Raw genomic sequence first — 17,885 nt, 5'->3', positions numbered from 1 at the left:
CAGAACCAAATCCCGATCATTCGACCCACATTCCTCCGCCGCCGTCTTCCTTAGCTCCGGCCGCGCACAGCACGCCCATGGGCAGCCCTCACCAGCTCACCCCCGCCCCAAATCAACACCTGCACAAGCTTCCCCGTGACTTGCTCGTGCTCGAAAACCCACTGATCTTCCCCAATTTCCACTGAAGCCTTGTTCCCGACGAGCGCCACCGCCGCCGCTTTCGGCCTCCACCGTGGGCAGCTCGCTCCGGGCACTCTCACGCCACCACGACTCTCTGGCCAGCATCACATCATCATCCTGAAGCTGTTCGACCCATCCATTGGTTCCCTAGTGCACTACAGAGCCTCCCCGACGCTCGCCGGCGTTCTTCCTCACCGCCGCCGCGTCGGTCTCCGTCGATCCCCCTCGATCCAGCATGTTTTCATCCAATTGATGGCACCTACGCATTCCCCGTGTCTCACTGAAGCTTTTGCACAGGTCGGTTGCCAACGTTCGCTACCGGAGCTCCGCCGTCGACGGTGACCCCTCCGCCGTCACCTCGGGCTCGAGTCGAACTCCACTGTTCCGGCCATCCCCGTCCACGACAAGTAGTGCAACTAGACAACAGTAAGACCCTGAGCCTTTCCCTGCCCTTGGACCTCACCGCCGGTGATCACCGTCGCCGGAACACGACCGCCCCCGCTTTGCTCTGTTCTGGTTCACAGCCAAGGACCTCGAGTTAGAAGGAAAAGAAACCCAGGGGGTTAAGTGCATAGCCTAAGACTCAGAGAAATAGTAACCAAGGACCCCTTTGTGTAAATTAGGCTGTCAAATTAGAAATTCTGTATCTATTCGAGGAAAAATCATAAAAATGCAAACTAAATTTTGTTGGAATCCTTAAGTCAAATTCGACTACTTTTGTTTAGGAAGTTTGAGCAGTAGTTGTATATTTTCTGATGTAGATTAAATATTAGAAAATAAGTGTTTTAATTGTATCTCATGTTGTAGGCATGTGTTAAAGCTGAAATTTGGATCACTGATTGTAGGTGCTATGTATAGCTCTGTGTAAAAAGTTCGAGTACTTTACTGTTCATTTGCTTAGGTTTCGAGTACTTTTTGTTATATGTTGATAAAAGTTACTTAATTTAATTCCAAATGTGTTCCTTCATATTTAGGGCTGAAAAATTTATCTTAGCTTTGTTACAACAGGAGTAATTTAAGATAAAAATTTGAGAAATAGAAACCTAATATAACTTGAGTTATAAATTTCAAACTTAAATTCAAAGGTAATTCATAAATAATAATTGTTATGCATGAAAAATTATGAAACTTTTCTGGACTATTAATCTTGAGTAATTCATGATGTTCTTAAATTCTGAACTCTAGTTTTAGTGTAAAACTCCAATTATAATTATATCTTGAAAATTCCAATTATAATCTTGTTTAATTTTGTGGCTTAGTTCCTTTAGAGTAAAATTTCAATAAAACCCACCTATGATAATTTTCATAAGTACTAATTATTTTTCTTAATTCAAGATTTGGTTAATTAATCCAAGTTAGCCATAATTAAGTAATAACCTAAGATTAATTACAATGTTTAGCTAATAAAATAAATAGAGTTTGTTAAGTGTATTTAGTGTTGCTTATAGTAAACTGATATACTACTTATTATAATTAATCGGATGTTTAGGGTAACCACCCTGTTGCCTAACGAGACTAGTTAGTTTAGTTAATATTCGATAAATGACTGCCCAGTAGAGAGTAGTTTGGTTATTTATTGTAATATAGTTTTCTTTTATTTGGATTGCAACTTTATCGTGAACTGAACTACAAATGTATGCATCCATTAAACTTCATTTTGCATATCATGTAGAATCGACCACTCTCGCCGACGGGGATTATCAGCTGATCCCAGAACAAGAAGAAGTTTATTCTGAAGATCCCGGGAATCTCGTCGCGGATTTCTCTGAAGCCCCGAACCCAGGTTCGGAAGAAAATAATTTGACTAACCCCAACCCTACCAGCGAAGGCAAGCCCCGGACATAACCCCTACTTTATTACACTGCAACCTATATTATTTATATATATATCTATATGCATTAAGTTCTTAGGAGTTGTTTGAAAACCTTAGTTGCATAATTCCAGGAACCAATGTATTGAACACTAGAAATCGAGTCCGAATAGCTGCTCTGCTTATAGGACCGGTAGAAGTCGAGTGATTTCCTGTCACTCGCGCGATATAGGAATTATAATGTTTACATTCCTGTTATCACTATAAGGATGACGGACGGGATTTTGTAAGGTATCATATTGAGATGATACCCGTCTGTGTATGGAATTTGATAAGGTCGCAGTGTGTGGTAGCGGTGGTTAAGCGTTTGAAAGTACTAGCCACATGCCGTGAAATATGGTAAGCGGTAAGCCTAGTAACCAATCAGCCCGAGGAGTGGACATACCCCCCACCACATGTATTTGCTTCTTTTGGTTACTTTGTTCTATGTGTAGGCATACGTGTTGCTGGGCAACCAGGAGTACGGGTTTTGTAGTCACGCTACAGACATACGTCCTGCACTTTGGATGTGCGTATGACCTGTAGTCGCTTGTGGTGGCACTGATCCACGAGTCGGAATGAAAGGTAAACGGTTGCTTCGGAACGACCCTGTGGTGTTCCAAGCGTGTGTGTTAGGTTTACCTTGCAAGGTTGAATCTCGATTCAGGAATCGTCCGCCTCTCACGATGTATGAGACTGCTTATTCCCTTTACCACATAGAGTAACAAGAGCAACTTTATGATTATCAAAGAGGGTGCTTGATTAAAGATTTTACCATGCTTAATTAGTTATAGGTGTTTACCTAGAATGGTTAATCCACTAGAACCTGAAAGCTAAAAGTTGGAAATAAGGATCTACTCTTTGTTGCTTTTCAGCTAAAAACTCTACCTAAAGCTAAAAGCCTTCATGAGTCTAGTTATGGGCTAAGGTATACCCAATTCCGGGTAAGTCTTGCTGAGTATTAGTATACTCAGCCTTGCTTTCGTTGATTTGCTTCAGGTAATCCTTCTGATGAGCCAGCATTCATTACACCGTGGCCCTACCCTTTGCCTGATGGTTGGTCCGTGGAATGGGATCCGTCCCCGGCCAACACCGATCCCGCCGAGTGATATTATGCCAGGGCTAGCATAATATCTGTAATGACGACAGGTATAATGACTACGCTTTTCAAATTCCACTGCTTTGACTGAAAACTAAAACCTGTCTTGTAATAATTTCTCCTCTGTGGGAGCTAATGATGCTTTGTACATTTTTGTAATGTAACTGCCTGTGGTGTAAGATATTTTGGCATTGTATCTCTGGACTCACCTTCGTGTGAGGTACCTTGTTGGATCCTGAGTTCGGTGGTTTATCGGGACGTTACCCGACAGACCAATGGTTTTATACCGTTTGAAGTACGAGGTAGCCCTTCGGTGAGGACTCGCGTACTTGAGTCGGTATAATTCAGGTTGGTTCTGCCACAGCTGGTATCAGAGCTAACAAGTGTACTCTGGAGATATAATTAGCCTTAAAAAGTAATTTTTAGTATAAAAATTAATTAATCAAGTATTTGCGAACTACGGTGGTTCGTTAAGGATTATGTATAGTACGTAAGCCCTAGGGTAATGTTATTAAGGGAATTAGAGGTGGCTGTAATATATATATATAATTCTGACTTCTAGCATTACTTTTCTGTTGAAACTTAAATTTATGCACAACCTAACCTTACTTTCTGTAACGACATCTTCGATCGTGAGGTAAGAAGGTAAGGATCCTCAGCCAACTGAGGGAGCTTGGCCTTCCTGTCGGTGATGCGAACCGAACGCTGTTTCTCAAGCAGTGGCCTACTTGAGATGCTGCCAATGTACCAATTTCGGTTGACTACATTGGGAGTATATGGTTCGGCGCAGGGTATGGCGATCGCTGTTCATACCCCCGCATTTTGCGGTACCCCCGTGAATACGTTATTCAATAACGTATGTTAACGTTGTCTGTACGGCGGTAATTGTACAGATGCTGTTTCTATAGTGAACAGTAATAAATGGGGACGCTTTCATGACATGCTGGCATGAAGGGTTCATTGGATATATATATGCATTGTAGTTTTCTGCAGGTACACTAACCACGATTCCGAAATTAGGACGGATAGGACCTACCGACTAGTTAATAGTGAGAGACGTATTTATATTGTGCCACCGTAACTAACCACGTAAGACCAAGATTACTTGGCAGTTATTTTTGGTTGTGAGATCGCGTAGTGCGTGCATGCATAACACACTAATCAACAAAATGAATGTTTAAATTCGATACTTTCTAAGAAATAAATAATATGTTGGTATCTCTTAATTGGGGTAGATAGCAATCTTTAAGCTCTTAGGTATCCATCTGATTTCCAGCCTTTGCTGTTATCAGAATCATCTATCTTAATCATTTACCTTGTGAGCTTTCCGCAGGGTAAATATATCTTACCATTTGCATTGTTGTCGCAGATGGCTGCTCCTGCTAATACCTTTTGGGATCAGGAGGGGCACTTCCACACCAATGGTTTACATTGGGAAGGGTTTCCTCGTCTTTTGTGGGAATCTTTGAGTATGTTTCATTATACAGAGCCTCCTCTGTATGATGGGGTAGAGTATCGTGAAGAAGGAGTTCCCCGCTGCAGGGTTAAGATGATAATTCCTCAACACCCTTTCCGCTCCTTATGGCCTCCCATAGAAGTGGAAGTGGTTGGATATCGTCTAGTGGATACTCTTGAAACTGCTGCTTTAGAAGCTATCAAACTCTTCTGCAATCAACATCCGATTGAAGTTGCTGCATATCCTATTGGGTTATTTCCTACCATAGACCCGGGTAATTCGGACTGGGATTTTCGGACAGACCATCATGGTCATCTGCTAGGAGATCTGGCTGAAGAATCTGTCCGTATCATTACCAGGTTTATGGATGTGCAATATCATTACCAGATGCTACTGCGTCATGGGGTGAGTCAGATAACTGGTGTGGCTCAAAGTCACTATCGGAATGCTGACCATCAAGTAACCCAAATAGAAGAATTACAAGCTTTGGTAACACAAAAGGATGAGATCATCACCACAAGGGATGAAACAATTCTTCATCGTGAAGATCAGATCAATGAGAGTGATCATATTATCACTCAGCGTGACACTGTTATTGAGTTCCTACAGGCACAAATTCATGATCTGATACTTGTGGCTGATGATGCCCAGGCTCACATTGAGGAATTGCAGCAGCAACCGATACTTCACGCTATACCCATAATGCCTGAAGAAGAAGAAGAAGATCCAGAAGAGATTGAGGGTGTTTCAGAGATTGACTCTGAGCATGGGGATCCAGTTCTTAGTCCCCATCACTCTTCTTCTGGCAGTCAATCTTCTGTAGGCAACTTCGACGATTTCTAGTTTAGTAAATCGTCGATTATCTAGATGTAACTTAGGGGGAGTGTAATAATTGAGGTAGTGTGTAACTTAGCTAGATCTCATGCCATTTGTTGTAATATATATGGCCTGCGTAGGGATCCTTCGGATGTATGAGGTGGAGAACAATCGGAATCAGTGTTGTAAATAAGTTTCCTATTTTTATCATCTTGTTCATGATCCTTATGATTCTGAAATGAGATGATTGAATGGAGTATGTGCTTTGTTTATATCTTCTGAAATTGGGAGTAAGGCTATATGGTTAATGATGGACATCTCCTTTGTTTCAGATGGTTGGAGCCACACGCGGAACCCCGGAGGGTTTCCGGGCTGATCAGGCCAGCGGTTCCCAACAACCGCCACCACCTCCTCCCAACCTTGCCGAAGTCATGGCTCGGCAAACGGAGCTGCTCAACCTGCTGGTACAAGCCCAGCAAAACCAGCAGCATCAATTCCGAGGAGGCCGTGATGATCGCAATCCTCCTGTGGCTAGTTACCAAGATTTTCTTAGTACCCAGCCGCCTTTCTTCAGTAAGGCGGAAGAACCATTGGATGCCGATGCTTGGCTCCATATTATTGAATCGAAGTTCGCTCTCCTGACCATACCTTGTGCGGACTCTAGCAAAGCTTCTTTTGCTGCTCAACAACTTCGTGGTGCTGCTCGAATCTGGTGGGACAATTTCCATGCCATGCAACCTGCAGGGCATGTCATCACATGGGATGAATTCCGGGTCGCCTTTCGAGCGCATTATATTCCCGCAGGACTATTGGAGCGAAAACTTAATGAGTTCCTGGCTCTTACTCAAGGTGCCAATACAGTTCTGCAGTACACACAGAATTTCAATCATCTGTGCCAATATGCGGGATATCATGCAGATAATGATGCCAAGAAACAAGACCGTTTCCGCCGGGGCCTTAACACCAAACTCAAGGAACGCCTGAATCTTGTGAGGGCTAATACTTTTAGTGAGTTGGTTAACATGGCCTTAACTAAAGAAGATTGCATTGTGGCACATCATGCCGAGAAGAAAAGGAAGACTCCTATTGGACCCTCGAGTGCTCAATCACCGAGGTATCGGGTTGTTCCCAATACACCATTCAGAGCACCGCAGCGGAATGCCCCAACGGGTAGATTGGTTTTTAGGCCGCCTCAACAGCAAGGAAGGTTTAGACCTCCTGTGCCCCCGCAACAAGCACAACAATCTGGCCAACGGCCAAATATTCAACAAGTGCCACAGAGAGGCAGCAATTATCGCTGTTTCAATTGCGGGAGTGCGGATCATTTCATCCGAGATTGTCCGCGGCCCAAGAAGCCTAATCCCGGGCAAAGCTCTACTCAGGGAAATCAGAACAAGGGCAAGAAGCCGGTAATGCAAGTCCGTCAAGGACGGATTAACTTCACCACTCTGGCAGAACTTCCAGATGGAGCTCCCGTCATGTCGGGTACATTTTCTATTCACCACAAACCAGTTGTTACTTTATTTGATTCTGGAGCAACACATAGCTTTATTAGTAACAACTGTGGTACCCGACTAGGACTTGATTTTTGTCCTATCCAGGGGTCATATATGATCTCTACCCCTGGAGGAAATGTTACCTCCAACCAAGTGAGTAGATATGTGCCAATTCAATTAGGTAGTATAGAAATCAAAACTGATTTGGTTTTAATAAGTTTGGAGGGTATTGATATTATACTTGGGATAGACTGGATGACTAAACATCGAGTCCGGTTAGATATTTCTTCCCGAGTTGTTGAAATTGATTCACCATACTATGGGATCACCACCCTTTATCTTCCTCAGCCAGAATGTCTGCATCCTTGTACTTATGCTATCACAGATATCAAAGTCAAGGGTATTCCTATAGTATGTGAATATCCCGATGTCTTTCCCGACGATCTGCCTGGAATGCCACCAGATAGAGACATCGAGTTCATCATTGAACTTCAACCGGGCACTGCTCCAATTTCCAAGAGGCCGTATCGCATGCCTCCAAACGAATTAGCAGAACTGAAAATTCAGCTCCAAGATCTTCTTGACAAGGGATATATACGTCCAAGTGCTTCACCTTGGGGTTGTTCTGCTCTCTTTGTTAAGAAGAAAGACGATAGCCTGAGACTATGTGTCGACTACCGTCCACTCAATGCGGTTACCATCAAAAATAAGTATCCTCTTCCCCGCATTGATATCTTGTTCGATCAACTAGCTGGAGCAAAGGTCTTTTCCAAGATTGACTTACGCTCCGGTTATCATCAGATCAAGATCAGGCCTTGTGATATTCCAAAAACGGCCTTCTCAACCAGATATGGACTTTATGAATATCTGGTTATGTCGTTTGGACTTACTAATGCACCGGCATATTTCATGTATCTCATGAACTCCGTATTTATGCCAGAACTTGATAAATTCGTCGTGGTCTTTATCGATGATATTCTGATATACTCCAGAACCAAAGAAGACCATGCTAATCATTTACGTATCGTTCTCCAACGACTACGTGATCATCGCCTTTATGCCAAATTTTCAAAATGTGAATTTTGGCTGGATAGTGTGAAATTTTTGGGACACACTATCTCTAGTCAAGGCATATCGGTTGATCCAACCAAAGTTCAAGAAGTTATGGACTGGAACCCTCCCACTTCAGTCCATCAAATTCGAAGTTTCCTTGGATTGGCAGGATATTATCGCCGATTCATTCCAGACTTCTCCAAGATAGCTAAACCCATGACTGAGCTACTTAAGAAAGAAGTTAAGTTCCGTTGGGACGATAAGTGTGAGGAAGCATTTCATGCCTTAAGAAAACTTCTGACGACTGCTCCAGTACTAGCTCAGCCAGATAGTACTCAACCTTTTGATGTCTATTGCGATGCTTCTGGAATTGGCCTTGGTTGTGTTCTTATGCAAAACAACCGGGTTATTGCATATGCATCCCGAGCACTTCGGACTCATGAGCAAAATTATCCAACACATGATCTTGAATTGGCAGCAGTTATCCATGCTCTCAAGATCTGGAGACATCATCTTATGGGTGCTAAGTGTAACATTTACACTGACCATAAGAGCCTCAAATATATTTTCACTCAAGCTGATCTAAATATGAGGCAAAGGCGTTGGTTGGAGTTAATCAAAGATTATGACCTTGAGGTACACTATCATCCGGGCAAAGCTAATGTGGTGGCGGATGCACTTAGCCGCAAGTCACATTGTCATTGCTTAACCATATCCACCTTTAATGACACTCTTTGCCATCAAATGAGGAGACTCAATCTTGAGATTATTCCCCAAGGTAGTTTAAACTTGATCTCCGTTGAGTCTACTCTGCGGGATAAAATCGTCATGTCGCAGCTACATGATGAGGGTATCAAGATTATCAAATCCAAGCTATCCCAAGGAGAAGCTAAATATCGGTGTTTTCACACTGACCATCAAGGAGTCCTATGGTTCAACGATCGAATTGTTGTGCCTAAGGATCATCAACTTCGTAAGTAGATCCTCGACGAAGCACATTTGTCCAAATTCTCTATTCATCCTGGTAGCACCAAGATGTATCACGATCTTCGGCAACATCTTTGGTGGACCAGAATGAAAAGAGAAATTGCCAAATATGTGTCTGAGTGCGATACATGCCAGAGAGTCAAAGCCAGTCATCTCAAGGCTTCTGGTACACTCCAGCCATTACCCATTCCGTCATGGAAATGGGAAGACATTAGCATGGATTTCATTGTTGGTCTTCCCAACACATCTCAAAAACATGACTCCATATGGGTAATCATTGATAGACTCACAAAAACAGCTCATTTCCTTCCTGTGCATACTACTTACTCTGCTAAGAAGTATGCCGAAGTCTATTTGGACCAAATCGTTCGATTGCATGGGGTTCCAAAAACCATCATATCTGATCGAGGGCCCCAATTTATCGCACGGTTCTGGGAGCAGTTACAATCAGCTCTAGGGACCAAACTGATTCGAAGCTCTGCATATCATCCCCAGACTGATGGGCAGACTGAGCGAGTTAACCAAATCCTTGAAGACATGCTTCGAGCTTGTATTATTCATTATGGTACAAGTTGGGACAAGTGCCTTGCTCTAGCTGAGTTTGCTTACAACAACAGTTATCAAGCTAGTCTTCAATTGGCTCCTTTCGAAGCGTTATATGGTCGCAGATGTCGAACTCCTTTGAGTTGGTCAGAGACCGGTGAACGCAAAATCTTCGGACCAGACCTAGTCATTGAAGCCGAAGATAAGGTTAAGATTATTCCATCTAATCTTAAAACCGCTCAGTCCAGACAGAAGAGCTATGCAGATAAGAGGAGGAAACCTCTACAATTTCAAATAGGAGATTTTGTCTATCTCCGAGTATCTCCTACCAAAGGCGTCCAACGCTTTGGCATAAAGGGGAAGTTAGCACCTCGATATGTCGGACCCTTTGAAATTCTCAATGTTTGTGGCCCAATGGCTTACAAACTTCGTCTTCCGTCTCAATTGGCTGCCATTCACGATGTCTTTCATGTCTCTCAACTGAAGAAGTGTGTCAAAGTACCCACGGAAATCATTGAGACATGTGCCATTGAGATTGAACCCAATTTATCGTACATCGAACAACCTCTTCAAATCCTGGATACCAAGGAAAGACTCACCAGAAGAAGGGCAGTTAAGATGTATAAGATCTTATGGGATCATCACACCGAAGAAGAAGCGACTTGGGAAACAGAGTCCTATCTCCAACGGAATTTCCCAGACTTCCTGCAAGCCAATTTCCAAATCTAGGCATCCATTTCTGCTTAGTTTCGGAATCTCGGGGCGAGATTCTTTTTAAGGGGGGAAGGCTGTAACATTACTGTAATTAGAATATAGACACTAGGTATTAGTGTGCTGTATTAAGGTTTGTACAGAGAACTAGGGGTGTAATTGTAAATAATGAATTTTATAAGACCCTATGTACAAGGGTGTGAAAATGTTCTTAAATGTCAAATTAAAATGGCTATAGAAAAGAAAAGAGCAAAAGTTATATAAACCTAAGGCAAATAGATTTTATATGAGACTAAGGACCTTTATGTGATTAATACAAAGATATAAGGACTTACATATAAAATGTTGAAAGATAAAAGTAAAACTTAGTTTTACCTAAGGGCTAAAGTGTAAAAGAATTAGTCATGATTACTGCAGAAAATCTTACAAAGAGACCCCAAACATTAGAGCATTTTGTTCAAAATTGTAACACAAAGTTTATAAATTGAGTTGTGTTCAAAAGTTCAAAATAAAACCATACCCTTTGAGATTTTGAACTCAAGCTCTAAAGCATTCTTGTAGTAATTGAAATTCTCTACAACTTTGCTTTAGACAGTTTCCTCATTAGGATTTTGTAGCAGTGGGAAATTTTAGTTTACAGAGGAGTCCCTGAACTTTGTAGAAATCACAAACTAGTCTCCCTGACACCTCCCTGCTTCGTCTTCCTCTGGCACGCCGCTTCCGCTCTGCTCGCTGCGCCTGCCACCGCCACTCACCGCTGGCGCAAACCTCCCGAGCTCCACCTCCAGCTGCAGCACAAGTCCACGCGTCATCTCCTCCCAATCCCGACCTCTTCCCTCTCCCCTGGTGGCTTCTCACGCGCACGCCACGACGCCCCCGAGCCATTTCCGGCCGCCACCTCCTCGTCGCCGTGGAGCGCTCGCCACAGAGCCTTAACTTCTTGTCTCTCGTGCGCATTAGCTTCCCTGTGATGCCTACGCTCTATTCCTCCAGCTCCAGAACCAAATCCCGAGCATTCGACCCACATTCCTCCGCCGCCGTCTTCCTTAGCTCCGGCCGCGCACGGCACGCCCGTGGCCAGCCCTCACCAGCTCACCCCCGCCCCAAATCAACACCTGCACAAGCTTCCCCGTGACTTGCTCATGCTCGACAACCCACTGATCTTCCCCAATTTCCACTGAAGCCTTGTTCCCGACGAGCGCCACCGCCGCCGCTTTCGGCCTCCACCGTGGGCAGCTCGCTCCGGGCCCTCTCACGCCACCACGACTCTCTGGCCAGCATCACATCATCGTCCTGAAGCTGTTCGACCCATCCATTGGTTCCCTAGTGCACTACAGAGCCTCCCCGATGCTCGCCGGCGTTCTTCCTCGCCGCCGCCGCGTCGGTCTGCGTCTTTCCCCCTCGATCCAGCATGTTTTCATCCAATTGATGGCACCTACGCATTCCCCATGTCTCACTGAAGCTTTTGCACAGGTCGGTTGCCAACGTTCGCTACCGGAGCTCCGTCGTCGACGGTGACCCCTCCGCCGTCACCTCGGGCTCGAGTCGAACTCCACTGTTTCGGCCATCCCCGTCCACGACAAGTAGTGCAACTAGACAACAGTAAGACCTTAAGCCTTTCCCTGCCCTTGGACCTCACCGCCGGTGATCACCGTCGCCGGAACACGACCACCCCCGCTTTGCTCTGTTTTGGTTCACAGCCAAGGACCTCAGGTTAGAAGGAAAAGAAACCCAGGGGGTTAAGTGCATAGCCTAAGACTCAGAGAAATAGTAACCAAGGACCCCTTTGTGTAAATTAGGCTGTCAAATTAGAAATTCTGTATCTATTCGAGGAAAAATCATAAAAATGCAAACTAAATTTTGTTGGAATCCTTAAGTCAAATTCGACTACTTTTGTTTAGGAAGTTTGAGCAGTAGTTGTATATTTTCTGATGTAGATTAAATATTAGAAAATAAGTGTTTTAATTGTATCTCATGTTGTAGGCATGTGTTAAAGCTGAAATTTGGATCACAGATTGTAGGTACTATGTATAGCTCTGTGTAAAAAGTTCGAGTACTTTACTGTTCATTTGCTTAGGTTTCGAGTACTTTTTGTTATATGTTGATAAAAGTTACTTAATTTAATTCCAAATGTGTTCCTTCATATTTAGGGCTGAAAAATTTATCTTAGCTTTGTTAAAACAGGAGTAATTTAAGATAAAAATTTGAGAAATAGAAACCTAATATAACTTGAGTTATAAATTTCAAACTTAAATTCAAAGGTAATTCATAAATAATAATTGTTATGCATGAAAAATTATGAAACTTTTCTGGACTATTAATCTTGAGTAATTCATGATGTTCTTAAATTCTGAACTCTAGTTTTAGTGTAAAACTCCAATTATAATTATATCTTGAAAATTCCAATTATAATCTTGTTTAATTTTGTGGCTTAGTTCCTTTAGAGTAAAATTTCAATAAAACCCACCTATGATAATTTTCATAAGTACTAATTATTTTTCTTAATTCAAGATTTGGTTAATTAATCCAAGTTAGCCATAATTAAGTAATAACCTAAGATTAATTACAATGTTTAGCTAATAAAATAAATAGAGTTTGTTAAGTGTATTTAGTGTTGCTTATAGTAAACTGATATACCACTTATTATAATTAATCGGATGTTTAGGGTAACCACCCTGTTGCCTAACGAGACTAGTTAGTTTAGTTAATACTCGATAAATGACTGCCCAGTAGAGAGTAGTTTGGTTATTTATTGTAATATAGTTTTCTTTTATTTGGATTGCAACTTTATCGTGAACTGAACTACAAATGTATGCATCCATTAAACTTCATTTTGCATATCATGTAGAATCGACCACTCTCACCGACGGGGATTATCAGCTGATCCCAGAACAAGAAGAAGTTTATTCTGAAGACCCCGGGAATCTCGTCGCGGATTTCTCTGAAGCCCCGAACCCAGGTTCGGAAGAAAATAATTTGACTAACCCCAACCCTACCAGCGAAGGCAAGCCCCGGACATAACCCCTACTTTATTACACTGCAACCTATATTATTTATATATATATCTATATGCATTAAGTTCTTAGGAGTTGTTTGAAAACCTTAGTTGCATAATTCCAGGAACCAATGTATTGAACACTAGAAATCGAGTCCGAATAGCTGCTCTGCTTATAGGACCGGTAGAAGTCGAGTGATTTCCTGTCACTCGCGCGATATAGGAATTATAATGTTTACATTCCTGTTATCACTATAAGAATGACGGACGGGATTTTGTAAGGTATCATATTGAGATGATACCCGTCTGTGTATGGAATTTGATAAGGTCGCAGTGTGTGGTAGCGGTGGTTAAGCGTTTGAAAGTACTAGCCACATGCCGTGAAATATGGTAAGCGGTAAGCCTAGTAACCAATCGGCCCGAGGAGTGGACATACCCCCCACCACATGTATTTGCTTCTTTTGGTTACTTTGTTCGATGTGTAGGCATACGTGTTGCTGGGCAACCAGGAGTACGGGTTTTGTAGTCACGCTACAGACATACGTCCTGCACTTTGGATGTGCGTATGACCTGCAGTCGCTTGTGGTGGCACTGATCCACGAGTCGGAATGAAAGGTAAACGGTTGCTTCGGAACGACCCTGTGGTATTCCAAGCGTGTGTGTTAGGTTTACCTTGCAAGGTTGAATCTCGATTCAGGAATCGTCCGCCTCTCACGATGTATGAGACTGCTTATTCCCTTTACCACATAGAGTAACAAGAGCAACTTTATGATTATCAAAGAGGGTGCTTGATTAAAGATTTTACCATGCTTAATTAGTTATAGGTGTTTACCTAGAATGGTTAATCCACTAGAACCTGAAAGCTAAAAGTTGGAAATAAGGATCTACTCTTTGTTGCTTTTCAGCTAAAAACTCTACCTAAAGCTAAAAGCCTTCATGAGTCTAGTTATGGGCTAAGGTATACCCAATTCCGGGTAAGTCTTGCTGAGTATTAGTATACTCAGCCTTGCTTTCGTTGATTTGCTTCAGGTAATCCTTCTGATGAGCCAGCATTCATTACACCGTGGCCCTACCCTTTGCCTGATGGTTGGTCCGTGGAATGGGATCCGTCCCCGGCCAACACCGATCCCGCCGAGTGATATTATGCCAGGGCTAGCATAATATCTGTAATGACGACGGGTATAATGACTACGCTTTTCAAATTCCGCTGCTTTGACTGAAAACTAAAACCTGTCTTGTAATAATTTCTCCTTTGTGGGAGCTAATGATGCTTTGTACATTTTTGTAATATAACTGCCTGTGGTGTAAGATATTTTGGCATTGTATCTCTGGACTCACCTTCGTGTGAGGTACCTTGTTGGATCCTGAGTTCGGTGGTTTATCGGGACGTTACCCGACAGACCAATGGTTTTATACCGTTTGAAGTACGAGGTAGCCCTTCGGTGAGGACTCGCGTACTTGAGTCGGTATAATTCAGGTTGGTTCTGCCACACTAAGGAACCCGACCGAGAGGTCTTGATGATCGAGGTCGACTGGAGGGTGGCCTTCATCGACTACATCCAGGAGCACAAACTACCCCCCGGCGTCAACCCAAAAAGTGCTAAAGCTACTCGCATCCTACGGTGCAGCAAAGGGTATGTTCTAGTCGAGGTAACATGTACAAGTGTGGATCAGCATCAGGCATACTCATGAAGTGTGTCAGCATAGATGAAGGCAAAGAGATACTCCAAGAGATTCATGAAGGCGTGTGAGAGAACCACATAGCTTCTCGCACACTAGTCGGCAAGGTGTTTCGATCTGGTTTCTACTGGCCGACTGCTTTGGCAGATGCCGAAGCACTTGTTCGCCGGTGCACCAACTGCTAATTCTTTGGCAAACAGCCTCATGTCCTGGCTCATAACCTCATTACCATACCCCTTCATGGCCGTTTGTATGCTGGGGCCTGGACATGATAGGGCCCTTAACAACTGCCCCAGGAAGTTTCACACACGTGTTGGTGGCAATGGACAAGTTTACCAAATGGATCGAGTATAAGCCAATCTTAACGCTCACCGCAGATCGAGTGGTTACTTTCATCTACGACATCATACACTGCTTTGGCTTTCCCAAAACAATCATTATAGATTTGGGATCCAATTTCCACTCGCATTAGTTCTGGATTTTTGTGAACGCAGTTCCATTGAAGTCAAATATATTTCAGTGGCTCACCCGCGGACCAATGGCCAGGTTGAGCGCGCCAATGGCTTGATTCTTGATGGATTAAAGAAAAGACTCTATGATGAGAATAGCACAAAGGGCAGCAAGTGGATCAATGAGATCTCATCAGTAGTCTGGGGGCTTCGCACACAACCAAGAAAAGCCACAAGGCAGCCACCTTTCTTTCTTGTATATGGGTCTGAAGCTATATTACCAGCTGACGTGATGTGAAAGTCTCCACGACTGGAGATGTTTGAAGAGGGCGAGGCTGACACTGCAAGACATCTCGAGCTTGACTCGGCAGAGGAAATCTAATGCAATGCATTGTTGCAGTCAGCTCGCTACTTAAAAGGAGTTCGTCGTTATCACGACAGGAATGTTCAACGACACTCTTTCAACATTGGAGATATGATTCTTCGATGAATCCATGATGATACTGGTCTACACATGCTTAATTCATGATGGGAAGGACCTTTCATTGTGCACAAGGCTACAAGCCCTGGATCTTATCGCTTACGGTACCCGGATGGCTAGGAGGTACCAAATTCTTGGAATATTGAGCATCTACATCGGTTTCATCCTAGATCAACTGGGGACATCTTCTATTGGTGCCTGGAGATTGATAGTACCAGTACATCTCCGTTTTACCAGGTTTACGACTAGTACTATGTGCAAGTTTGTTAAAGGGGCCTCGCTCCCATACTTCCCATACTTAATTACAAGTTTTCGACTAGTGTCTTGGGTTTCTGAAGGGCCTTTGTGCTCATACTTCTAGTACAACTTTTACCGGTTTACGACTGGTATTACATGCAAGTTTGCTGAAGGAGCCTCGCTACCTTATTTCTAGTAACATATTACTTGTTTTCGACTTGTACACTATGTTATTGAAGGGACCTCGCGCCCATGACAAGAAGATTACTAGTTTACGACTAGCACTATACATGTTCGACTACTTCGATTACTCATGTTGACTACAATCCTAGATGGGATCGACTTCAACTAGATGCCTTCATCGACTGATCAAGCACTAGTGTCTACATGCTAATGCCTAGACTCGGGGGCTAGCGCCATCATTCTGCTATGACTACTTTATGCTTATCATTTGGCTCTTGGCTCGAGGGCTTGACGCGACAAGGCACTCAGCGTGCCTCAAGGGACAGCTCTCATGCTTACATGCTGGACGCTGTAAAATTTCTCGATAATACCCTATCCAAGAGGCTTCTTAAGATTTATCTTGGGGAGATGTTTGTTAACCATTATTTCAGCGATATTATTCCAAAATCAGGGTTTGTTCAAATATTACCCAGATGTCTTATTTAGTCATTGGCTCAGGGTACAAAGGTTGATTTGAGAGGTAATTTTGGGCGTTTGTTGGGGATGTTATTTGTTTCACCATTTTTCAGGGAACTTATCCCGAAAAAAGTGGTTTTCAAATTTACTACACCAATTTGCTCATGTTCATCATCAAATCATTACTATTATATATTGCATGCCATGATTCTTTGGATCCTTTATTTCAAAATCTTAGGCTCGAGGGCTGCAGGACACGTTGTCAGACCCAGGGCCACGGGATTGTGTACATAACGTAGTTTAAACAGGCTTAAGAGATAAAGCCCGTCTTATCTCTTATTTATCTCATTTATATCTTATTTATCGTGCATGAATAGGAGATAAAGCTAGTCGGTACAGAAGGAATCTACTCGAGTTGTATTCGGTTATAATTCCTTATCTAGTATTGGACTAGAATTTTTGTAACCCTGACCTCCCGGATATATAAGGAGGGCAGGGGCCCATTCAAGGCAGATCACCAAGATCATTCTACACCCAAGGGAATACAAACCCCCATACAGGACGTAGGGTATTACGCACCTCGCAGCCCGAACCTATCTAAATCTTATGTTCCTTGCACCTTCGAGTTCCTGATCTCGGCGTCTCCTCACCTAAACTTACCACCTTGGGTATACCCTTCGGTGGGCAGCTGGTAAAACACCAATAGCTGGTGCGCCAGGTAGGGGAGTGCATCAAAGATCCACCGGCGAACTCGATGGCATCTTTCCAGTTCACCAAGTTGGTACCTTCTCAGGGTACAATGTTTGTTTTTGGCTCGTGGGTCTGCATCGCAGATGGTGCGGGTAGTTTTCGTCGATTCCTCGTCGACATGAAGCCAAAAACTCCCGCGGCAGATCCTCGTAGCGACCTTGACAAGTTCGTTGATGATCTCGATGACTTGTCAATCCATGCATCCGCTGCAAGGATCAAGGTGGAGTCTGCTTCCGGTGTGACTTCATCCGGTGCTACATCAACTTTCCTTGGGTTGGACTCGTTCCAATCTGAGGATTCGCGTAGCTGATCATGACTCAGTCTACGCAATTTGGCCACTAATCTCTAGGAGGCCGACATCTCCGAGTCCCTCTCCGCATTAGAGAAGGACTTGGTCTCTCTGCTCCAACTTGATGGGCCCGAAGCCACCGCACGTCGGGGGGCTTCAGGTTGTTTTGGTACCA

This window comes from Panicum hallii, chromosome 8, assembly GCF_002211085.1.
Source record: "Panicum hallii strain FIL2 chromosome 8, PHallii_v3.1, whole genome shotgun sequence".
Classification (NCBI taxonomy): Eukaryota; Viridiplantae; Streptophyta; class Magnoliopsida; order Poales; family Poaceae; genus Panicum; species Panicum hallii.
Note: the sequence above shows the minus strand (reverse complement) of the source record.